General features: G+C 40.5%; 1 protein-coding gene across 10 annotated transcripts in view; it reads right to left on the bottom strand.

Moving 5' to 3' along the window:
• The window catches only part of PCGF3 (polycomb group ring finger 3), a 95,622-nt gene extending 73,969 nt beyond the window's left edge, over positions 1 to 21,653 (bottom strand). For 3 of the 10 annotated variants that reach the window (XM_074274459.1, XM_074274455.1, XM_074274453.1), the window contains exon 1: positions 20,432 to 21,653. The gene's annotated coding sequence lies outside the window, so the exon portion shown is untranslated. Of the gene's footprint in view, positions 1 to 5,703; positions 5,787 to 20,431 lie in introns of all 10 variants that reach the window. The other 7 variants (XM_074274461.1, XM_074274451.1, XM_074274458.1 and 4 more) reach the window with 6 other exon arrangements.
• Positions 21,654 to 25,721: the final 4,068 nt, after the last annotated feature.

Consider the following 25,721-nt stretch of genomic DNA (forward strand, 5'->3'; position numbering starts at 1 on the left):
GATAGATTCACAAGTAAATTCTAACACTCATAATACAATTAATTTCAATATTAAACACGATTTTCAAAAGGTACAAGAGATCTTATCAAATATCTCCTTTGATATAGATATGGAATTGAAAAATAAAAATGACAGTTTTCTGTGTAACACAGAGGGACCCTTTCAAGGGGTAAGTTAAAAATTATTTTCATAATAATTTTGTAACTTTTTTGTTAAAAAAAAGAACACAACTAAAATGTTATATTTGTCTATTAAAAAAATATTTTTCCAACTATGAATTTGTGTAAGGCCAGATTTTCTTCACATACTTCAACCAAAATAACACATTGCAACATAAGTACAGCAGAAGTCAATTAAGCCAGACAGTAAAGATTTGCAAAAATGTGTAAAACAATGTTATCCTTTTCACAGTTTTTTGTTTTGAAAATAATTTTTCATTAAAATCATTTGTTGACATGTAATGGGTTTTTAGTGTTAATTTTAATGAATTAAATATTTATCAATTTGAATTTTTAATGAAGTAAATATTAATAGAACCCATATAAACAAAAAGTGACTCCTCAATAATGAATGTTTAAGAGTTTACATGGTCTCCAATAATTTTTAAAGGTGAAAAAGAGTCCTGAGAGGCAGCTAGCTGCCACAGTGGACAGAGCACCAGAGTTCAAATCTGGTCTCAGACACTTAATACTTCCTAGCTGTGTGACCCTGGGCAAGTCACTTAACCCCAGCCTCAAGAAAAAAGTCCTGAAACCAAAATGTTGAGGATTACTGCTATAAATCAATATCCATAATGAATAGTGACACAAAAATTTTAAATGAAATATTTCCAAAAAATCTGAAACATACAAAAAAAAAAAAAAAAAAAAAAAGATACACTCACTAGTAGTTTGGATTTCTACCTGGAATGAAAGGTTGGCAATATTAATCATAAAATGGACAAAAACTCTAGGCTCAATCAATACAGAATATGCACTGGATTAACACAACATCCAATTCTATTAAAAGCACTATAAAGCACAGGAATAGTCCTCTTTAAATGATTAAGAGTACATATCTAAAATCAAAAGCTACCATTTTCAGAGGATGATCCAAGTTTTAGAGCACTTTAAAGCTACTTTTAAAAGGATATTATCTGTAATAATGGGGCAGCTAGATGGCATAGTGGATAGAGTACTGGGTCTAGAATCAAGAAGACTCTTCCCGGGTTCAAGAACAGCCTCAGACACTAGCTGAGTGACCCTGGATAAGTCACTTAACTTTGTCTCAGTTTCCTCATATCTAAAATGAGCTGGAGGACATGGCAAACCACTCCAGTATCTGCCCCAAATCACAGATTCACAAAGAGTTGGGCAAGACTGAAAAACAAGCAAACAACAAATATGTAATAAACTAGAATCCTTTCCAATGAAATCAGAAGGGAAACAAGTGAAAGCACTGTCACAACTTCCATTTAAAATACAAGAAATGCTGACTACAGCAATAAGACGGGGAAATTGAGAGAATAAGCATTAGTAAAGAAAAAGAGAAATTAGCAATTTTTTGGAAGATAATGCAAATAATATTTTCCAGAGTTAGGAAATTTAAGAGAAAAGAAACTGAAACCCAAGCATGAAATCCAAAGGTTCTGAAACCTATAGAGGGAAGCCATAAATTAGAATAAGAAATATGCTATGAGATGCAATCAGAAGTGGGGCTTCATACAGATAGAGGAGAATCAGACACTATAGATGGGCTGAAGTACTAACCAAAGGAGAATCAAGGGAGGGACGGAACTATGTACAAATAAGATGACCAACAGCCAAGGGGAGAGGCTCACATTCAAGTGAGGGAATCAGGCTCTCCAGATAAACGGAACCCTCTACTGCAGTGGTTCCTAATTTTTTAAATAGGGGGCCAGGTCACTGTCCCTCAGACTGTTGGAGGGCCGGACTATAGTAAAAACAAAAATTCACACTATCTCCACCCCTCAGCCCACTTGCCATAACCCTGGCAGATGCATCTGGCCTGTGGGCCATAGTTTGAGAACCCCTGCCCTACTGTATCCATTCAAAGGGGAAATCAAATTGTATTTCAGGACTGGGGAAAAAAGGCAGTGCTTCTAGACACCTGTTCTTTCTAGAATATAAAATAAAATCCTTTCCTTTCCTAGTTTCATCAGTGGGTCTGTAGAATTCTTGAAAAAATGCTTGTCTTACAATATGATAGTGTACTTAATCACCTATAGAATCAATTAAAAATTAACTGAAACAACAACTCGGCAGACTTGTAGTATATAAAATAAATCCGCCCAAATTATTAACATTTCTATAAAATATTCTATACAAAATATCCCAAAAGCCTTCTTGAACTTTTTTAAAGTAGATAGCTTTGGGGGAAAAAAGTAAAAGCAACCTTAATAATCAATAGCTTAAAACTGCCCCTTTTGGGGTACCTTTTGTGAAATCAACAAAATACATAGAAGAGTTGGAAAGAAAAACTTCCATCTAAAATAACTCTAGACTATATAAAATACTTTGAAGTCCATCTACCCAGATATACATAAGAACAAGATAAATTCAAGTAGAGATCATTGTTTATAGCCCATACACATGTCTTCAGGCCTATAGTGGCATGGTAAGCTCTAAGGGTACAAAGAAAGATAAAGTCCTCTCTGAATAAATAATGTGAAATTTAGTTCCTACTCTTCATGACTGCATTTGGGATTTTCTTGGCAAAAATAGTGAGTGCTTTGTCATTTCCTTCTTCAGCTCATTTTACAGAGAAGAAAACTGAGACAAACTGGGTGAAATGCCTTGCCCAAGATCCCACAGCTAAGTGTCTGCCATAGGATTTGAATTCATGAGGATGGGTGTTCCCAATTCCAAGGCCAGAGAAGAGACTACATAAAAACAACTATATGTAAAAAAAGGCAGGACAAACTGGGGTTAAACAAGAGGGAAAGCACTAGAATTAAAATGTGTATACACACACACACACACACACACACACACACACAAAGGCTTCCTTTTAAAAGATATGATTTTAACTGAGGTACAAGGAAGGCCAGCGAGGTCAAGAGGCAGAGATGAGGGAGAGCACTCCAAGCACAGGGAAGATGAGTGACAGTGTTGTCGGCCCACATGGGAGGGAGAGTTTTGGGGAGTGACAGGAGCCGCTGGCGCCAATAGCTTAGTGGGAAACAGATGAGGAGAGGCCGAGGGACCAGAGCAGACTACTACAGTGACCCAGGCAATGGTCCAGGATCAGGAGAGAGTGAAAATGTCAATGGGCAGGACAGTGAATCCAAGAGTCCTTGATGAGCACTGGCTGGGGGAGAGGGAAAGCAGGACCAGGGAGGATAGCCAGGATGTGAGTGAGTGACTGGAAGAATGGTGACACCCTCCACAACAGAAGGAAAGGGGGACACATTCAGTTTGGGACAAGCAGAGTTTCAGACACCTACAGGATGCCCAGCATGAGGTGTCCAAAAGGCAGCTGGGCAGTGGGGCTGGCAGTCAGGCCAGAAGCTAGGGTCAGAAAAGCCTGTCTCTGGGGTGAGATCTCCAAGTGGAACAGTAGGGAGAAGGGGGTCAGAGACTACAGAATCCCATGATGAGCAGTATGAAGATTCAATAAAGCCAACAGAGAAGGGCTGATTAAGTGAGGAGGAGATGTGAAGCAAAAGGAGAAAACCGAGGAGGGGGTCACCAGTATCAAAAGACTTCGAAAAGGATGAGCACTGGAAAAAGGCCACAGATGTGACAATTAAATGAGTAGTCATGTTGGAGGCAAAAGGCTTGGCTGATGATGCTGGGAAGAGGAGTAAAAAGGAGTGCAGAAAGCTTTCTTCAGGAGTTCAGCCACTGGTGCCCATGCCTGGTGAATGGCTGAATAAGTTTGGGAATTTGAATGCAATGGAATATTCCTGTTCTATAAGAAATGATCAGCAGGCTGATTTTAGACTTATATGAACTGATGAGTGAAGTGAGCAGAACCAGGAGAAAGTGACAACAAGATTATGAAAAGATCAATTGTGACAGACGAAGCTGTTTTGTGATCCAAGACAATTCCAATAAACATGGGATGGAAAACGCCACCTGGATCCAGAGGGTGAACTACAGAGACTGAATGCAGATGCATTTCTGTTAGCTTTTTCTTTCTCACATTTTTTCCCCTTTTGTTCCAATTTTTCTTTCACAACATGGCAAATAGGGAAATATGTTTGAAATGATTGTACATGTATATAACCAGGTATCAGATTGCTTGCTGCCTTAGGAAAAGGAAAGCTAAGAAGGGAGAAAAAAAATTTAGAACTCAAAAACTTACAAAAATGAAAACTGAAAACTATCTTTACATGTAACTGGAAAAATAGAATACTACTGAGGGAAAGTTTAGCCACATGAATAGATGAAGTTAGGGTATTTGAGGAATGAGGGAGATATGAATAAGTTTGTAAGCAGTAGGAAAGCAAGTGGTACACACGAAGATTGAAGGTAAGCAAGAAAGGGGGAGAAGACAGAATGAAATGGTATCACATGTTTTGCCTTGGCTAAAAGGCCACCTCATTATGTGAAACAAAAGTAAAGGAGGAGATAGGAACAGAATGCATATGGGCGATATGAAATGAGGAGGAGGGGAGAAAAAGAAGTACTCAGTTAAATGGCCCCAAATTTTTCAGTAAAATAAAAGGCAAGGTAAGAAAAAGGGGAACCAAGGGAGGTTTGAGAAAAGCTGAAAAGTTTTGAAAGAGCCTGTGTGAAAAGTGAAAGAGTGAATTAATTATAAAGATAGTAAAGTGCTGCCTTGCCCAGATGAGTAAAAATTCTGCAATGCAATGATAGGGAAAGGAACTCAGGAGGTTATGTAAAGCTGAAATGATAGAGAATGGAGGAGAGAGTAGCTAGTGTAGGGATGATGGCCTGGGAAAGAAATGAGAAGTCATGAGATTTCCTGAGAATGTTTCTCCTTACTCTCTCTTGCCCTATTTCCTTCTTTCTCTGCTTACCTGAGTACTTTTTCTTTGTTGTTGTTTTTTGTTTTTTGAGGCAATTGGAGGGGGGGGGGGTGTTAAATGACCTGCCCAGGGTTTCACAGCTAGGAAATGTTAAGTGTCTGAGGCCAGATTTGAACTCATGTCCTCCTGACTTCAGGGCTGGGGCTCTCTCCACTGTTACCACCTAGCTGCCCCTCCCCTTACTTTTATATCAACTTAGTTTAACCTTTAATGTGACTCTTTAAAAAAAAAAAAAAAAAAGCCATCACAATCCTAACTAAATTTCTGCTTAAATAAGGTGATTTTTACTTTCATAGTTTTCTCTATTTTTTTTAAGGATAAGTGGTTTTTTTACCCAACCGGCAGAGGTTCATTAATCGGGATCAAACCTAAAATTAGTTCTAAATTATAAAAATATTACTAAAGCTATATCTAATGGCAGAAATTCACTTTATTGTTTAATGTAATAAAAATATTAAATTAAATCTTACTAACTAGTGATTTAAATTATGAATCAAATCTGGATATAAATCAATTAACTAAATCAAATCCACTCTGATCATATTATAGACAAATAACAAGCAGTTAAATGTAGTGCAAGGGTCAGAAAACTATGATCAGAAGGCCAAGTCCTGCTGCTGCCCTTTTTTTACAGTCTAATTTTAAAATGTTTTTTACATTTTTAAATAAAAGTTTTATTGTATTAAAAATGTAAAAAATATTCTTACCTTGTCACTCATACGGAGTGGATCTGGCTCTTATCTGTAGTTTGTTGACCACCAATACAGTGTATGGAGAACCAAGAGGGGCCCTGAATCAGAAAGAACTGCCTCAGTCCATGAGATGGTGTTTATTTCATTATGTGCCTAGTGTTCCTCAAAGTTCTAGGGATATAAAAAGACAGTTCCTATACCCAATAAACTCGTGGAGAGGACAACATGCAAACAACTATGTACAACAAGTTAAGGAAATAATCTATAGTGGAAATGGGCATCAGGAAAAACTTCTCAAAGAATGTGGGACTTTAGTTGTGACTTGAAGGAAACCAGGAAGCCCAGAGCATTCCTGGAACAGGGGACATAGCAGGTGAAATGCAGAGTTAAAGATGGAGTGTCTTATAAAAGAACAGCTAGGTCAGTTATCCCTGGATCTGAAACAAACTGGCTACATGACCCTGGGCTTGTCACTTAGCCTTCCCAGAGGAAGACAACTAAGACTCTTAATTACACAGCAAATGCAGATACCCAGAGGCCAGAGGTTCACAGATAGATTTCCTAGCGAATATAAACTTAGGTTGAGGAGATGGAAAATGGAGGAAGGAATTACATCTTTATTTTTCAATAATCTCTAAGGGAAATTTAGCATTTTCTTCAATCTTGAATATCAGGAGCATAAATCAGTAGCATTGAGCCTTATCAGATTTCAAATGTCATGGAAATGACATACAAAAGCTATGAACCCCTGGCATGTGTGAGAGTTAATGCCAGCAAAACTCCCTGAACCTATAAAATCACAATTCTGGTTAAAAAAAAAAAAAAAATGGAAAAAGGCAGTGGTAATGGTGGGGTGTCACTGAAGCTAAAGGACATGTCAGACCTGTAAATTAGCAAGATTATTTTCACAGTCAAAAGGGACCGAAGGGAAGACTTTGGACAAGGACTAATTCCACTAGAATAATGCAGGTAAGAAGAAATCTAAGGGGCAAAGTACAATGTGCCCGCTTCCTCTAATTCTGCAGCTTGATAGGCTGGTTTTCCCTATCTCACTCTGGGCAGCAAGGGGGCCCGGTGAGGAGAGTGTGGACCAAGAATCAGGAAGGTTGGAGTCCAAATCCAAGTTCAGTCATTCAGTGTGACCCAGGGCAAGTCACTTAACCCACTCTGCCTCAGTTTCCTCACCTATAAAATGAGCTAGAGAAGGAAATGGCAAAAATCCTAAAAGGGTCATAATGAGTCAGATGCAATTAAACAACAGAGCCTCCCTTTACCTTCCTTCTCTGGGAGTGCAACAAAAAGTAATTGCAACTCTGTCTCAAAACCTGCTTTAAGCGTATTTTACTGATAATTGCTTTAAATGGAATTTTATTACAGATGCTTTTAGGAAGACCACTAAATAGGAACGAATTCACAGTTTAAAAACTATGAAATGTGTGCAAATATCATGTCAACACATATACATACATCCTCTCCCTTAGGGTCCTATCTGATAACATTGTATTATGGTGCTGATTTTTTTATTGTTAAAGGCTTCATTAGTGGACTGAACACCCTCTTAGATCCTTAAAAGGATTATTTAAATATGGCAATGAGTAAGTATCTCTTTTCAGAGAAGTTCAAGGAAGTTCATTATCATATTGTTGATAAATAAAAATGGTGAAGACTTTTATTCAGCCACCACTCTCAAAACCATTTACAAAGTTATGAAGAGAACAATGATGAAATGGGAAAACCCTAAAGGTAAAACACACATAATTGAACCATAATTGCTTCACTATTTTGAATGAGAACCACCAAAAAAAAACAAAAAAACAAAAAAAAACACCAAAACCCAAAAAAACCAAACAAACAAAAGGAAACCACCTGAACACAGGAAATTCCTCTGGAATTTACTTAGAAGACTAGGCTTGACAAAATGTGTAGATCATTTATGATCTTCAAATAAATACCTGAACCCTCACTGCTGTGTGATAATTCTTTTGCTCATTCTAAGATCAACTATCTCACTTTCCTCAACAAACTTTTTCTCAAACTACCTATGCTCTCCTTCCCCTGAATTTGTCTCTGTCTTCCCAGCAGAAAACCTTGCCACTTATTTTAATGAAAGGAAAGAAAATCAAGAAAGAGTGGTGCCAAGATCAGGAATTTGGGAAACAGCTGCTTTCAGCATAATCTGATTATCTCTAGCAAGAAAAAAATGGAAGCAGGATATTTAAGGAATTGTCATATATGTGTGACATAACAGAAAGCACTCCCTAATAATACAAGTGGTCAAAGGGTTTGAAGAGAAATGCCAACTCTGCAAAGATAATAAAAATTAGAATCAATACTAGAAGATATGAAAAGTCAATAAAGGCAAAGGGAATGGTATTACCAAAGAAATGCCAGGAAAGGGCAAGTATCTAACCAAGAATCCAATTTAGCAATCCAAGGAATATGTACAAATAGTAGAAGGTAGGGCTGAGAAGGAGAGGCTCTGGGAACCTTGCACACCAGGATGAAAAGGAGAATGACAAGATCAAGATCCTACGTGCAGGATGGATTGAAAAAAGAAAGGTTAAGTCAGAGGAAGGTGGTCTAAGTGTACCTGATTTAAAGCTATATTATAAAGCAACAGTCACCAAAACCATTTGGTATTGGCTAAGAAATAGACTAGTTGATCAGTGGCATAGGTTAGGTTCACAGGGCAAGATAGTGAATAAAAATAGCAATCTAATCTTTGACAAACCCAAAGACCCCAAATTTTGGGATAAGAATTCATTATTTGACAAAAACTGCTGGGAAAACTGGAAATTAGTATGGCAGAAACTAGGCATGGACCCACATTTAACACCACATACTAAGATTAGATCAAAATGGGTCCAAGATTTAGGCATAAAGAACGAAATCATAAATAAATTGGAGGAACATGGGATAGTCTACCTCTCAGACTTGTGGAGAAGGAAGGAGTTTGTGTCCAAGGGAGAACTAGAGACCATTATTGATCACAAAATAGAACATTTTGATTATGCCAAATTAAAAAGTTTCTGCACAAACAAAACTAATGCAAACAAGATTAGAAGGGAAGTAACAAATTGGGAAAAATTTTTTACAGTTAAAGGTTCTGATAAAGGCCTCATCTCCAAAATATACAGAGAATTGACTTTAATTTATAAGAAATCAAGCCATTCTCCAATTGATAAATGGTCAAAGGATATGAACAGACAATTTTCAGATGATGAAATTAAAACTATTTCCGCTCATATGAAAGAGTGTTCCAAATCACTATTGATCACAGAAATGCAAATTAAGACAACTCTGAGGTATCATTACACACCTGTCAGATTGGCTAAGATGACAGGAACAAATAACGATGAATATTGGAGGGGCTGTGGGAAAACTGGGACACTGATGCATTGTTGGTGGAGTTGTGAAAGAATCCAACCATTCTGGAGAGCAATCTGGAATTATGCCCAAAAAGTTATCAAAATGTGCATACCCTTTGACCCAGCCATACTACTACTGGGCTTATACCCCAAGGAACTACTAAAGAAGGGAAAGGGTCCTGTATGTGCCAAAATGTTTGTGGCAGCCCTTTTCATAGTGGCTAGAAGCTGGAAGATGAATGGATGTCCATCAATTGGAGAATGGTTGGGTAAATTACAGTATATGAATGTTATGGAATATTATTGTTCTATAAGAAATGACCAACAGGAGAAATACAGAGAGGCTTGGAGAGACTTACATCAACTGATGCTAAGTGAAACGAGCAGAACCAGAAGATCATTATACACTTCAACAATGATACTGTACGAGGATGTATGCTGATGGAAGTGGATTTCTTCAACATAGAGAAGAGCTAATCCAATTCCAATTGATTAATGATGGACAGAATCAGCTACATCCAGAAAAGGAACACTGGGAAATGAGTGTAAACTGTTATTTTTACCTTCTGAATCCAATTCTTCCTGTGCAACAAGAAATTTGGTTCTACACAAATATATTGTATCTAGAATATACTGTAATATATTTAACATGTATAAGACTGCCTGCCATCTGGGGGAGGGGGTTGGGGGAGGAAGGGAAAAAATCTGAATAGAAGTAAGTGCAAGGGATAATGTTGTAAAAAATTACCCATGCATATATACTGTCAAAAAAAAAAAGTTATAATTATAAAATTAAATTAAAAAAAAAAAGAAAAGAAAAAGAAAAAAGAAAGGTTAAGAGAAATTAAGAGAAGGTATGGGGGAGTAACAAGCTGAACTAAGATAGTGGCAGTGGAAATGGAAAGAAATCCACTAGGTTCAATGACTCAACATTCTGTCGATGGGCCCTTACAACAGGTACAAAGTATGTTGAATTGTAGGACGGAGAAAAGAAATTCAACTTAATAAACAATGATGACTTCAAGATCTTAAACCAGGAGAAGAGTAATATCACTGACATGATTCCCCTTCCACCTCTTAAAAGCCAAAGAGATGTGAAACCAAGTGTTTTGTTTTTAGAACCAGAGGTTCTTATACTGTGGGCTGAGCAATGTGGGGGCTGCATATACCTATATACTCAGTCACATAAAAATCTGTTGGCCAAAGCTCTTTTTGTTGTAGCTAGAAACTGGAAGTTGAATGGATGTCCATCAGTTGGAGAATGGTTGGGTAAATTATGGTATATGAAGGTTATGGAATATTATTGCTCTGTAAGAAATGACCAGCAGGAGAAATACAGAGAGGCTTGGAGAGACTTACATCAACTGATGCTGAATGAAATGAGCAGAACCAGAAGATCACTGTACACTTCAACAACAATGCTGTATGAAGATGTATTCTGATGGAAGTGGAAATCTTCAACTTAAAGAAGATCCAACTCACTTCCAGTTGATCAATGATGGACAGAGGTAGCTACACCCAGAGAAGGAACACTGGGAAGCGAATGTAAATTGTTAGCACTACTGTCTATCTACCCAGGTTACATGTACCTTCGGAATCTAATGCTTATTATGCAACAAGAAAATGGTATTTGCACACATGTATTGTATCTAGGTTATATTGTAACACATGTAAAATGTATGGGATTGCCTGTCATCGGGGGGGAGTAGAGGGAGGGGGGGATAATTTGGAAAAATGAATACAAGGGATAATATTATTAAAAAAAAAATGTATATATATATATATATATATGTATATATATATATATATAAAATAAAAAAAATCTGTTGGCCAAAAAGGGGGTCACAAATACAAAAAGTTTAAGAAGCCCTGTTTTAGAAGATATTTACATAAAGGGGAGACAAAATCTTGGGAGTTGGTCAACAAGCATTTATATTTACTACTTGCTAAGCACTGTGCTAAACCAGAAGATAAAGAAAAGCAAAGATAATCCCTGTCCAATACACTCAGTGGAAGATAAACCACAGAAAAGAGAATATGGCCAGAATTAAATAGCTCATATTTAGAGAGGAATCTGTAACTTTCACCTCACTACAGAATACCAACATTAGAAGAATAAGCAAAAAGATTATATCAAAGACAACAGGGGCACTGAGCCATAGGAGAAAAATGAAAAGAATATGATGTCATGACAGTCAAAGAAATATAGAACATGAAGGGTGAAGATGATTTGAGTGCTAAATGCTATAGAGGGTTTTACATTGAATCTATTTATAGGGAGCCCCTTGAGTCCATACAGGATGAACAGATGTGCCTTTAGGAAAATCCCTATTCAGGCAGCTGAGTGAAGGCTAGGTTGGAGTGGAGAGAGACTTGACGGAAGGAAACCAGAAAGCAACAGCAATTGTCCAGGTAAGAAGTGATGAAGATGTGAAATGGTACTAACCATGTGAACAGAGAAGGGGCCCAGAGGCAAGTGTGGCAAAGATAGAACTGACAATAATTGAATGGGGGAGAAAGGAATAGAAGGGGGAGAGAAGAGTTAAGGAAGAAGATAATACCCTAATATAACAATATCCCATCACATATATATATATTGATATATATAGATAGATCTATCTATCTATATCTATATACTAACCTTTCCTTTCTTTCTCACTCCTACCCCGTAATGTCTTCCTTTCCTCTCTCTTTGCATTCACTTCTAAGATCATCAAGACATAAAAGAACCATTTCCAGGTTTGGTCCATTGAGACTCCCTCAGTGACTTCTAGTATGGAGAGATAGTGTGGTCTCCTGAACCTAGGATGTAAACAATTTGTCCTTGTTTAATACTTTATCATTGTTGATTCATGCTAACCTTTTTATGCTTCTTTTCACTGCTGTATTTTAATTTCAAAGTCTCTATGTAGCTCTGCTCTATTCATCAGGAATGCTTGGAATCTTATTTTATTAAAGTTCTATTTTTTCCATGTTGCATTATATTTAGTTTTTCCTTTTAAGTTATTCCTGACTGTAAACCTATATTTTTTGTGTTCTGGAATACTGTGTTCCAAGTTCTCTCCTTTACTATAGTAACTGCTAAATGTGTGATTATGAACTATGGCTCAATAAATACTTCAATTCTTTCTTTCAAGCTGCTCAGTGTCTTCTTTGACCTGGAAGTTCTGGATATTAGATATAATGTGGGAATTTTCATTGGGATTTCAGAAGATTTTTTTTTTCTATTTCCACTTTGCATTCTTGCTCTTCTAAGACATTTAGATAGTTTTCTTTTACATTTTCTTTTAACAAAATCTAGGTTTTATTTGTCATAACATTCAATGATGGTGTAATTTTTCTTCCAGGATTAATTGTATTGTTTATGAGGTATGTTTTAATATTTTTGGTTGCCTCATGGAGTCATTGTCTTTTCTTTGATCCATTCATAGTTTTTTTTTTTTTAGCAAAGTTTTTATCTCTTGTAACAAGCTGTTCCTTTTCTAATTCTTTCTTCCATAGTTCTCATTTCTTTTCCATTTTTCCTAAGTATTGTCATTCCATTTATATACATTTAAAAACTCTTGCTTCATTTCTTCTAGGCATTTTAGCTGAATTTTTGCCCAAGTTATACCTTTCTCTGACAGTTCTGCCTTATAAGTATTTTTGGAGTCATTTTCTTCTGAATTTGTATCTTGGGCTTCCCTGCTCCTTTTGGTAGGATTCTTTTTTGTTTGCTCATTTTCCCAGACTATTTCTTGACTTTAGACTTGATGTTAGGTCTTGGCTCTGGAGCACTTCTGGTGGAAAGTTATTATTTTATCTCATTGCTGCTTCCTTGGGGTACAACGTGCTGTTTCAGAGTTTCAGGAACAGCCTGGAGCTGTGCTTGCATGCCCTGCAGGCTTTCAGTGCTCCCAAAGCGATCTATTCTGAGGCAAAATTTGCTATATACATTCTAGTCTAAGTTCTGCAAAAATCCTGAGCTGGGTTTGGATTTGAGCAACACTAGACTAGTGCTGGACTATCAGCCAACTAGGAAACTATGTTGGTTTGAACTAAGAGAACTATCTTTGATGGGATTTCTACCTAGTTATTCCTCTTCAGGTTGGATTAGGTGCTAAAACTGAGATGCAGCTTTGTGCCCGAGATCGAAACCATACTGCTGCTGTGGCTTCCTCCCAAACTTCCTTTTTTAGTCAAGTGCTCAAGGTCCCCTTCTCAGTTTTGAACTATTCAATCATTTCAGTTGCATCCATGCACTTTTCATGATCCCATCTGGGGCTTTCTTGGCAAAAGAGAATAGAGGTTTGCTATTTATTTCTCCAGTTCATTTTACAGATGAGCAAATTGAGGCAAACAGGATTAAGGGACTTATCCTAGGTCACAAAACTGGTAAACGAGGATGGATTTTTAAGTGGGTCTTCTGATTCCTGGCCTGTTCTATCCATCGTCACCTGGCTGACCCCATAACATAAGCACATTGTTTTAAATCCTTCACTCCCCACAATTCCTACAAAAGTTCAGCATCACACAAACTTACAAAGAATTATTATTCCAGAGAGTCATCTGACTTATTCCTGATTCAATCAATATCCATTTGTTATGTGTCTGCTATGTGCCTCATACTGTGCTAAGTGCCAGGATACCAAAAAAAAACCTAACTACCTTTTCAGTTTACCATGAATCTTATGACCCAGACTTGGATGGCAGGCAACAAGCTGCCACTTGATACTGTCTCTTCATGGTGACCCAGTATGGATCTGGTGGTATCTCAGTACGGGTCTGAGAGGTCCCCCAGCCCTGACTTTGGAGTTTTATGGAAGGGAGTTGCCTTTACTGCTTTCTAGGACTGCCATTTTGGCTCCACTTCCTCAATGTGCATATCTAATCCACTATGATAATTTACTATTGTAATGTACTGAGAAAAGCTATTTCTTTATAACTAAGTTAAAAGCAAAACTCAGAGAAATTGAAAGATAGTAGCTAGAGTTAGGGTGAGGTCAATTTTGCCACAATAGGATAATTGCAATTGGACTTTCAAATAGATTATAATTTGAATGAAGCCAATCACAGACAATAATGGCTTAAAGTGGTTCAGTAAACATTAAAGGAAATCCATCTAATTAACATCACTTTTACTTTTTAAAACTCCACCACAATCTTTTCTCATTCCACCTTTCCTTCTGCCTAATATCTGCTTCCATTTCAATACCAACATTATTCAGTGCTTTCTCAGGTTATCACTTTTCCACTGGCTAAACTCTCTTCTCTTTCCCATTCTGATCCCTTGGAGAACCATTTTAAGTCTACATTATATTCTTAAATCCTTTTGTCTCTTTATTCTGTTGCCCAATTTTGCCATGTTAAGCCTAGTCTTGAATTTTTTCCACTATCCTCTACTTTTGATTTTAGTCTCATGCTACTAAATGAAACCGGAGGAAAATCACTGGAAATCATGTTGACTGGGGTCACTATAATCTCAACTACCTGGGTCCTCACTATGGTAAGGCAATCCTTTTATTTATCCTATTCACCAGAGTGGCTTTTCTATAGTTCCCTCCCCTTCCACAATCTTGAAAGCCTTGACTCATATTTCATTGGGGAAGAAAAAAAAAAAAAAATTTCTCCTAGCACTCCCTGCTCATCTTATATTACTAAGATGGCATTCCCCCCAATATTGACTTCTTTACCCTGTCTCAGATGAAGAGGTAGCCCTTGTCAATGCCAAGGCAAATCTCTCTACATAATGGAATCAATATGATCTCATTCCATCCCATCTTCTCCAGCACACACACTGTCCCCTCAATCATTCATATACTCACAATTATTTTCAAGTCTCCTCCTATCTACTGGCAGTTTCTAGGCTGCCATGTTTCTACCATCTTCAAAAATCTCTCACTTGATCCATCTCTTCCTTGAAAAGACTACACAATTAATTTCCTTTCCTCTCATCCTCTCAACTCCCTGCAGGCGGGATTCAGGATTCCTAGTTAGGCTGAAGTTGCTCTCTCCAAAAGTACTAATAATCTCTTAAATGCCAAGTCTAATGGCCTCTTCTCATCTTCTTTGACCTCTCTACACTCTTCATACTGTTGTTTATCCTCTTCTTAATTCTCTCTTATCTCCTCCTTCTTCTATTGATCTAACCATTCCTTCTTAGTCTCCTTTGCTAGATCTTCATCCAGGCCAAATTCAGTAAATATGGACTTCTCCAAGACTGTCCTGGGCTCTCTTCTCTATACAAAGTCACTTGGTGACCTCAACAACTCCCATCAATTTATCACCTTTATGCAGATGAGTCTTAGATCTATTTAGGCAGCCCTAATTTCTCTTCTGATTTTCAGTCTCCTATTTCCAACTGCCTACTAGACTTCTCTAAATGATATCCCAGACACCTTAAACTCAATTATGTGCAAAATTCTCATCCTTTCCTTCTTCCTAAATTTCACTGTTACAGTCAAGAGTACATCATCCTTCTAGATAGATATCCAGGCTCACAATCTGTCACCCTCAATTCCCCATTCACACTTACTCTCCACATGCAAATCATGCTGATTCTAACTTAATATTTCTATAAACTTCCTTCAGCCCTGATACACCACACTATGGTACCAGCCCTACTCATCTCATGTCTGAACTACTGTATTGCAATAGTCTACTGGTTAGCCTTCTTGCATCAAGTCTCTCCCCACTCCAGTCAGTCCACAAATGTGTCCATGTTAGCTTTCTAACTCAAACTGTGGTGGCTCAATTTTATTTCCAGGATCAAACAGGAAATTCTATGTCTTTTAAAGTCCTTTCTAAACAGAACTATTCGTAGCTTTCCAGGATTCTTATATCACATATTTTATTTAATGACTCTGTTTCCAGTTTAGTTCATTTTCCTGACTGTTACCCATAGCTGAAATTTTCTCTCTAACCTCTGCTTCCAGATTTTCCTGAAGTTTCAACTAAAATCCCAACTCTCACCAAAATGTCTTCCCTCTGAAATGATCTCCAAATGATCCTGCAAATGATTCCAAATAACTGCATATTTTCTCCCTCCCCATTAGACTGTGAACTCCTTGAGGGCAGGGACTGTTTTTTTTTTTTTTTAAACTTTCTTTGGAACTCCAGCACTTAGCACTGTGCTTGACATAGTAGGCACTAATATGTACTTTGATTTGATTACTTTAATATATATTTGCACAAAGCAAATTGCTTCATGTAAGTTCTTTCAATGAATCGTCTTAAGAATACAAGAGGCAAGAGTGGTATGATGTTCCACATTTTACAGATGGAGAAAAAACAATTAGCCCAACGCCAATGAATTATATGTTTATGTGTCTACTATGTTCAAAGCTTTGTGCTGTTCAGTTGTCAGTTGCGTCCAACTCTCCATGACCCCATGTGAGGTTTTATTGGGGGCTTCTTATATGAGAGTTGTAACATTATTCATAAATACATATTTTATAAGGGAACCCAAATTTTAAAAATTGTTTTGAGTAAATTTCAATTCTTGAAATACTGGATAGGGAACAACAGCCCCATTAAGTCAAGGTTGACACTCAACCAGGTCAGAGAATCAAAGGGATAAGGTTTTGGTCAGTTCTTTAAGGAAAATTCCCAAAAGGGAATTCTTGTCACTTTGGAGATCATGTGTTTCCTTGTAGTTATCATACCTGCAGGCTTTTGTATACTGTTAAAAAGTCTATCTTAACAAAACTTTGACAACTCTCCCTTAGTCTTCATGCTCTTGTGAGGAGATTCCTTTGTTTCAGGATCTTGATAGGGGATCTACTAAGGATCGTCCAAGTGACAAGAATTCCCTTTTGATCTCATGGGGTCCAACATACTTACTTTTTCCTCCTGGAATCAATTGACCCAGAAAATTCTGGGGTTGCAGTAGCCAGAGAGAAAAGAGTTCTAGCAACAAGAGCAAAGCCTAAAATCTACAAATCAAAACTGAAAAAAGCCTACAAAGGGAAGAATCAGACTAATCAGTTATTATAATCTCTCATGCATGAGGGGCAACTCAATAGGGCACAGAATGTCAGTCTCCAATCACTTAAGCAAAAGCTTATTCTGACTATATAAAATACGCATTTTTAAAAACTGAAGAATCTTCATTTAAATTCTGTACAAGCTCTGATAAGCAGTATGGCAGCCCCGTCACAGCCCGCCAATCCAGAAACCAGGAAACCTTGGATTAAAATCCCATATCTAACAGATACTAGCTGTATAACCCTGAGCAAACCACTACAACTCTTGGTGTTTTAGGCAATTCTTCTTTAAATCATAATTTCTATGGTCCAAGGTATGGACCAGCACTAATAAAGAACCTAGGAGTTCCCCATGCCAATGAAATCAAAGATTTAATCTCGATTCTGAAAAGTTCTCTTGGAGCGTACTTACTTAAGAACTGGAGTTCTCAAATACTAGGCAAGTTCCTCTCTCAGAGGCAAACCTTTTTTGTAAGGATCATAAATATTATTTCAAGATTTAAAACACTCTTCTACCGACACATATCAGCCACCTCCACACTATCATATTTAAATAAACTTGTCTTGATAAGCAATGGTGCCAGTCGGCTGGTGAGCAACCTTTTGAAAGTTAGTCTTTGGATCACGGATTTCACTGGTACAGGTCTTCACACTGATAATTAACCAACAAGCATTTAAGCACCTCGTGTATTATAAGTATGTCAGGTGTTGGGAATATAGATACAAATGAGGGAAGGCTACAGGGAAGAGATGACATTGGACTTAGGCTTCAACTATCTGGCAGGAAGTCTAGGTGAAAACAGACAACATTCCAGAAATAGGAAACACTGAGCGCAGGTCATAGGAATACAGTCATTCTGGAAGCAGGCTTGAAACTAGGAATTGATGGGCAAATATAATACAAAGCAAAGTTATTAAGTTAGAGTGACTAGGTTTTGGACAGCTTTGACAGCAACACAGAAGAACTAAGCTGGACTCAGAAGGCAATACTAGATTACTGAAGATTTCTGAGCAGACGGGTGGGTGAAGAATGATTTTCGGGTTTGAGGAAGGAGGGTCAAAAGTAGAGACAGAAGACCAGCAAGAAGGCTGCTGCAGCAGCAGTATATATAAGGAGAAATGGAAGCCAGAGATTTTAAAATGCAGAATCCACCAGACTTCACAAATCATTGGATAAGAAGAGTGAGGAAGAACAAGACTAAGGTCAGCAACATGGGAAGCAAGGTGAAAGGAGGTGCCTCAAACAGAAACAATGAATTCGGAAGGAGAAACAGTTTTAAGAAGAAAAATAAGGAACTTGATTTTCAACATGTGTTTTGAGTTGTCAGGACCTGCCAGAATTTGCAACCTGATCAAATTAAATCAGAAGAGAACTTGAACCACGTTGGAATTAGATTTTAGTTTAAGATGAACACAATTATCAGGTGGAAATTAATCATGTAGTTCTGATGCTTTTCCCTTTATCACAAGGAAGGGGGGGGGGGGAAGTGACCAGTTTCTAAACCTGAAAGTTAGAACACCCCGTATAGACTAATTACCTAATTTATATTTTGCTATACATTTTTTTTAAACTGACACACTAAAAGATTACAAAATAAAATTATACGTCATTAGAGACATCGTGGTACAAGAATAAGGGCTGACTAGACCACCGGAGTTGGAGACTGCTCCGCCACTTCATTCACTGGGTCTGAACTGTCTCCTCCTCGAGAGGAATGTTCTAGATGATCTCCACATCTCAATTCAGACCTATGATCCTCTGCTAACTACAAACGGAAGAAAAAAAAGCTTTCCCTTCACCAGTAGTGTGTCAAACCTTCCAATATTAGTGGGGGAAAAAAAGAATCTTTATAAGCAAATTTAATGGGGGCTATGACACATTCAATAAATTGGTTAAAAGGTAAATTTTTGTACCAGCCAGAAATGTTTTAAGTGTATTCTCAACCATAATCCCCTAACAATCAGGAGGAAGGAAAAAAAAATAAAAAACGGAGGCATGGTGGCTAATTTAATTAAAAGGCATAGTCACTGTCAAAAATGGAGTTTTTGCCAGACTGCATGAAACAAAAAATAAAATGTAAAAGTATGCCGGAAACAAACTAAAAAATATAAATAAATACGGACAAAGTTCTAGATCCTATGAAGCCAAGCTACCAGAACCAATTTGCCTAAACTATTTAAACACCTCCAGGGCACACAGTTCTCGAGTCTGGGGAAGAGATAACCGAAGAATCCGAAACCATTTCTCCACACATGTGGAGACTTCGGGGAGAGATCTTGCCCTCGCCGCCCCCCGACTTCGCTCTCAGCCAGGTCTCCTCACGCTCACTCGGGCCTCCTGCAGAGCCCCCCTTCCCACACCTGACACTTCCCGAGTCTCTCCACAGCACACGGGGAAGCCAGACATTCACTGCTCGCCTTTGTGGTCTTCATGTTCCCACCAATGAAGGGTCGGAATCACCCCGAATAAGGGTCGTCTACCCAAAGAGCATTCACTCTCTGCTCCCTAAACTCCCCGAACAAAGGGGTTAGGAGCTGTTAAATTCTAAGGGTTTGGGGGGAAGGGATTCAAGACTAAAACGAACGCCCGACCCCCGCCCCTGAAGGGGTAGCTGCGAGAAAGAAAGCGCCCCATCCTCCACATACCCTGGAGAGCTCCACCTTCCCCCCATCGGGCTAAATTTTACTCCAAAATGATAACCCCCCCAAATGAGTGTACGCCACCCCACCCCCTCGCTCTGGGCTCGGTGGCCGGCGTCTATCCATGGAAAAGAGGCAGATTTGGTTCCTAAGCCATTAGGTCCTTAACCAACCCCCACAGCGGGGTCCCCCCCCCACTCCCGGCACACCCCCGCCCAGGCTGCTGCCCCTCGGTAATTTCAGTGGCAGGGGAAAGACCAACGGCCGGCCCAGTGCAGGAGGTGTCCCCCCTGCACACTCGCCCCCCACCCCCACACACACACTCCCACCCCAGGGCGTCCTTGAGAAGCCGCAGCTGCAGCCCAACAAAGTTGAGCCGCGCGGGCAGGGCCGGGCCGGGCCGGCCCCTCGGGCCCCCAGGGCCTCCCCGGCGGGGGCAGTCCCGGGGGCCTCCCGAGCACTGGGGCGCAGAGGGAGGCGGAGGCCGAGCAGGCCCGGAAGGCCGGCGAGGCCCGCCGACGGAGGATTTAAAGGGACGAGGGCCGGGCCCGGGCACGGGGCCCGCCGGGGCTGGGGGCCGGGCGGACGGAGCCCTCCCCGCCCAGACCCCGCGGCACCGAGCCCCCGGCCGCCGAGGCGGAGGAGGCAGAGCCGGGCGTCCGGGCCCGGGGTCTGAGGGAGCGTGGCCCCGAGGAGGGAGCCGGGCCGGGGGCGGTCGGGGCCCTAGGGGGCCGCGTTTGGAGGGCCCGAGGGGCCGGCGCACTGACTGACCTGCGAGTCGCCGATCGGCGGGGCCGCGCGCGGGGGCCGCGCGGGGAGGGGGAGAGGGGGAGGGGGCGCCGCTCCCTCCGGGTCCCCCCGAAAAGGAGGAAAAAAAATCCGTCCGGAGTTTAAAACAAAGAGGCGGAAATGCCCGAGCCCAGCCGAGCGAGGAGTCGGGGGCGCCGCGCTCCGAGCATGCGCACTGCGCCGTCCCGGCACCCGGGGCTCCCCCCGCCCCTCAGCACGCGGGGGCGACGACGGAGCCGAACGAACCGAGGAGGGCCTGCCGCGAGGGAGGGGGCGGGGGCGGGGGCGAAGGCGCCGGCGCGGCCCAGGAAGTCCCGGGGCTGGGGCCGGGAGGCTGTTGGGTCACCTGGCTGGGCGTGGAGTCTGTCTCTGGGGGCGGGACCGCCGCCTCCCCTCCCAGCCCGGCAGCCTGGGGGCCCTGGGGAGCCACCCTCGTTCTTCTGGGGTCCGCCCTCCCCCGGCGCCGAGTCTGAGGCCGGAGCCCGGAGGCCCCCGCCGGATGTTAGGAGGATGGGGTGGGGGGCCTTGGGAGGGAGGGCTGAAAGTACCCCCCCACTCCTCGGAGGATAGAAAGGACCAATTTGAGAATTTGCAGAACCACGGACTGTCAGCCGGCGGGCTCGTCATTGGTCCACGGACACCTGTAAAGCTGCCCCCCAAACCATCCCCAACAAGTGGTCACCTGGCCTGGACCCGAAGACGGCGGAGGAGGCGGATCCCACGGCCTGGGTTTTCTCCGGGCTGCCGTGGAGCACGTGGTGCTTTACATCACCGTGACACCTGTCCGTCCGGCACTTGCACCCAACCCTCCGGGCCGAGCTGGAGGAAGGGCCGGACCACGGGCGCGATCCCCGGCTGCACGTGCACAGAACATTCCCCTTTTCCCGGCTGACAGCCCCCGGAACACCTGAGGAGATGGCAGGCTTTGGGCACACGTGGGCAACCGCTTCATCCAGTCTTACTCCTGAGCATCCTCAGCCCCTTCCTCTGGGAGTGCTTCCGGTGAAAAAGCAGCGCCCAAAACTAGACTGAGCATCCCAGCCGTTCCTGAGTCCGCGCTTACCTCTACCGAGTAATGCAGGGTTCGAGCTCCCTCCCAGTGTCCATGAAACCATTAACGCCCACTCTTTGTAGCTGCCATCCCACTGTTCCGACTCCTTCTGAAGAGACGGTTCTTCGCCTATCTCTCCCCATCTTCCGCAAACGTAGCATGACTTCGTCAATGACTGCAGCATTCCCTGATCTACCAGTTTGGTATCCTGTCAAAAAAATAGGAAATGAGGTTTGTCTGGTATGACCTGTTCTTGACAAACCACTTCCCCGCTAATGTTCGCAAACTCTTTTACATCCCAGAATTTTGTGAGGAACTAAAGTGAAGCCCAACAGCCTCTGGTTGAACGCCCTCCGGTCCTGGTCCCGTGCTCTGCTGTTTTTCATACATCAACAGTAATCACATCACATCAGCACTGAATGAGAAGTAATTCCTATAGGATAGTGATTTGAGCCCATCATAGCATCCATGATGCCGGTACCACGTCCTTGGATGTCGTAGATTTTATTTCCCTGTTTCTCCTCGGCTGAAAACAAAAAGCACAATAAAGAGTGGGGAGTTCTACCTTCTCTCTCATCCGTTATCACCAATCTATCCATCCTTCCTTCTTTGTTCCCCTTTTTTAAAAATTCATAGACTAATCTGTATCCAGTGGGAGGATGGGGGATACAAAGGATAGTGAATAAACCTTTTGGTATCATGCATTCCTTTGGCGTGGAACATCCACATCAAACCAGTCTTGCTGGAAGATGATGACAGGTTATGTAAATGCTAATCAATCAGGAGCATGTATTAGTTGTTTAATAAATGCCATGCTAAATGCTGGGGGGGCCGGGGAGACAGAGACAAAACATGGTCCCTACTCTTAAGGAACTTATAGTTCCAAACCACTGTATCTACAGATAAAAGGTAATTTGGAAGGAAAGCACTCCTACTAGTCCCCTACTAAGGGACGGGAAAAGTGGAACGTTAGCTGAGTCATGAAGGAAGCCAGAAGTGGAAGAGAATGAACAATGCAAGCCCAGGGGAAGAGCCAGGGAGAAAAGGCATGGCGTTGAGATGAAATAGTCCTGCACGTGACTTAGGGCATCAAGAAGGCTAGTGTCACTAGATTTTTCAGTACATGGAAAAGAATGAGGTACAAGAACACTGACGAGGTAGAGCGCTTATAAAAGGCTTTAAAAGCCAAACCCCGAGGTAATGGGACAGCTTTGAAGTTCATAAAGATGGGGAGAGGGGAAAAAATTGTCAGATGAGTTTTAAGATCACTTTGATAGAGAATGAATTGCAAGGAGATTAAATATATATGCATATATGTATTTCAAAAGTCTAGGCCAGGCAAGAATTGATGAGCTCCTGCACCAGATAGTTGTGTGAGTAGAAAAGGAGACCTATACAAGAAATGTTATAAAAGGGGAAAAAAAAAAAACCTGTACTGGAATATTCTCCTGTAAGTTGGCCCATCGTATTCTTCTGAAGCATTTCCAAATTTGGCTCCCTTTCTTGACTTTATGACCATTTGAGTTGGAGTTGAAATTTTCCCCTAAGGGTCAGTGCCACATCCTGACTGACATTTCCTAGATGTATGAAGTTTAAATTCAGAGCCAACTCCTCCATTAAATGGAGCCAATATTCCCCTTTTATGGAATGCAAATTTCTGAAAAATTCGGTGTAAATGAATTGAGTCATTCTTGGGGGTCTAGTGGAGTGCTTCTTTTACTGGCCTGGTAATAAGTCCCTTCTAGCCACCAGATGAATTTGCCACCTTCTTACTCTCACCTCCTTCCACACACATAGACTTAGGTTAAAGGAGGGGAGTCAGAATACTTTTTCCTCATTGCTATTTACAAACCATTCAGGAATCTCTTCAACTTTCTGGTTCATCCAATCTACTTTTAGTACCCAAATGAAATCTGGGTGACTATTTCCTAAATACCTCTCCAAAATATTCTCAGTTCTTCCTCAAAGAATTGATGTTTTCCAACAATTAATGAAACAAAATGCAAAACCCAGGTTCCACTGGGTCCACTAGAAATTTATATGAATTAATCTCAACTGGAACCTTATAGCAACCTTTCCTAAATCTCTCTTTTTACAAACTTCCTCCAGAAATCCCTGCCACTATTCTCTAAGCTGAGGATCTTAAATCATACTGAACTGAAAAAATTGAAGCTATTCAATGAGAGCTTTTCTTCTCTTCTCACAGGATGTCCTCATAAAGACATTTCCTGAACTGTGATCTCAGGTGAAAAGATGGCCCTTCTTGCTGAGACAAACTTCTCTATGGACAACTTCGATCTGAGCAGATTGCCTTCGTTGTCATCCCTTTTCTCTTTTGTTATCTTCAATTTCACTGTATCTACTGTCTGTGCTGTCTACAAACATGCCCTAGTCTCTACCATTCTTAAACCGCCCCCCAAAAAAAAACCCATCACTTGATCCCTCCCATTCTATTATTTACCATCCAGTCTCTGCTTCCTTGTGGAGATGCCACTTGGTATCTGTTTATATAGGTGCTACACCACCTGACTCCTCAGTAGCCACAGCTATTGAAGAATCAGAAAAAGGCATTTTTACCACTAAACTCCTTGGCATTGTCAAATAATTCAGTATCAAAGAAGAATATGATTTTATTAGTAAAACAGATATATTCCTAAATATACCAAGTATAAGGTCAGAACCCAAGATTTCTTGATTGAATCAGTTAATTGGAATTCCTTCCTTCTTTCTTCTATTTTTTTTCCCCAGAAAGCTGGAACAATTTCTTTTTTGTTCAATTTTCATTTTGGATTTCTTGATTTATAGTTCTGAAAAGACAGGCTTTTAAAGACGCCTATTGTGATTTAAATGGAGAGACTTAACTTCACTTTTAAACCCAAATCATTCTAGTTTTCATTGAATGACCAATAATAGCCCCAACCCAAACCTTGGGTGGTTCATTATTTAGATTTTGAAGAATGTAAATAGCAATTGTTTTCTCTTAGGTCTCAAACTTAGAGGGTCCTTCCCCACTGGGATTGATATCTTTGGTAAATTGAGCCATCTTTTGACTCAGATTTTACCTAGATTTAGTCTTGATTGGGTGTGGCCTCAGGCAAATTGAGATCTGGGAAAGACCTTAATTTAGAAAGACCACAATCACCAGGTGTAACCTGGACTATTGCCAGTCACCTTGACTGCTGCCTTACTATTGTGAAGTGGTAATAAAGGTACCAGAAGTGGTGATATAAAAGAGAATATATGAAGTAAATTTGGGGGAGTATAATTGTTAAAAAAAATTTATAAAATATAACAGAGATTTGGTTTTCAGCATAAATTATGTCAGCAACATGCATCACAGGTAACAGATTCGCTATTTATTTTGATTAGAATCATAGGTGATTGAGCAATTTGCTTTTGGAGGAGGTGAGGTGGGGGAAGTGGGGGGGAAAGAGAAGATCAGGATCAAGGCAATAGTAGGAAAGACCAGGAAGGAGTTTGGTAACTCTGAGGCTGAAAGGAGAAATAAAGGAGGACTATAGAAAGTGATATGGTTGTATATTGAGATGTGACTGTCTTTAAAGATGCTAATTAGACCATCTGGGAAAACTGAGTTCTCTTGTAGTTTGTCTCAAAAGGTTGGAGACAAGATAGCTGGATTAACAATAGATTTTGGCTTCACATCATTCTATAAAAACTAAACAGGCTGGGAGAACTGACCTGATTATAATGAAGGAACAGGATGGGCATTTTTTTTTCTTTTAATAGCAATTCCTGAGAATAAGCTAGTTTATCATTTATATCAACTGGACTTCAAAGATTCTGGAGAAGAGAAAGAGACTAAAGACTTTTCATAGCTGTGTCTAATCCTCAAATTAATCAAAGCACCACCCTCATGGTGTAATTGAAGTACAAAGGTCAAACAATAACAAAGAACCAGACCCTCTCTACCTCCTTGAATTAATCTAAGCCATTGACTGAGAAGATTTAGTCATCTCCTAAAGAATCCTGGGGCTAGAAGGAAATAGAAATGGGGGCAGGAGGGATGTCCTACTCAGCTGAGCAAAGAAATGGAGTGGAGGTGGAGGAAACCATAACAGAAAGAATCAACAAAAAGAGAAAGAAAAAATAGAATTGAATTTTAGTGGAGAAAAGAGCCATGAACTCTACTGACTCCTCTAATTAGAAGATCCAAGCTGACACCACCAGTATCTACCTACAAAAAAATGCATGTTTATAAGG

This window comes from Sminthopsis crassicaudata, chromosome 6 (genome assembly GCF_048593235.1).
Source record: "Sminthopsis crassicaudata isolate SCR6 chromosome 6, ASM4859323v1, whole genome shotgun sequence".
NCBI lineage: Eukaryota > Metazoa > Chordata > Mammalia > Dasyuromorphia > Dasyuridae > Sminthopsis > Sminthopsis crassicaudata.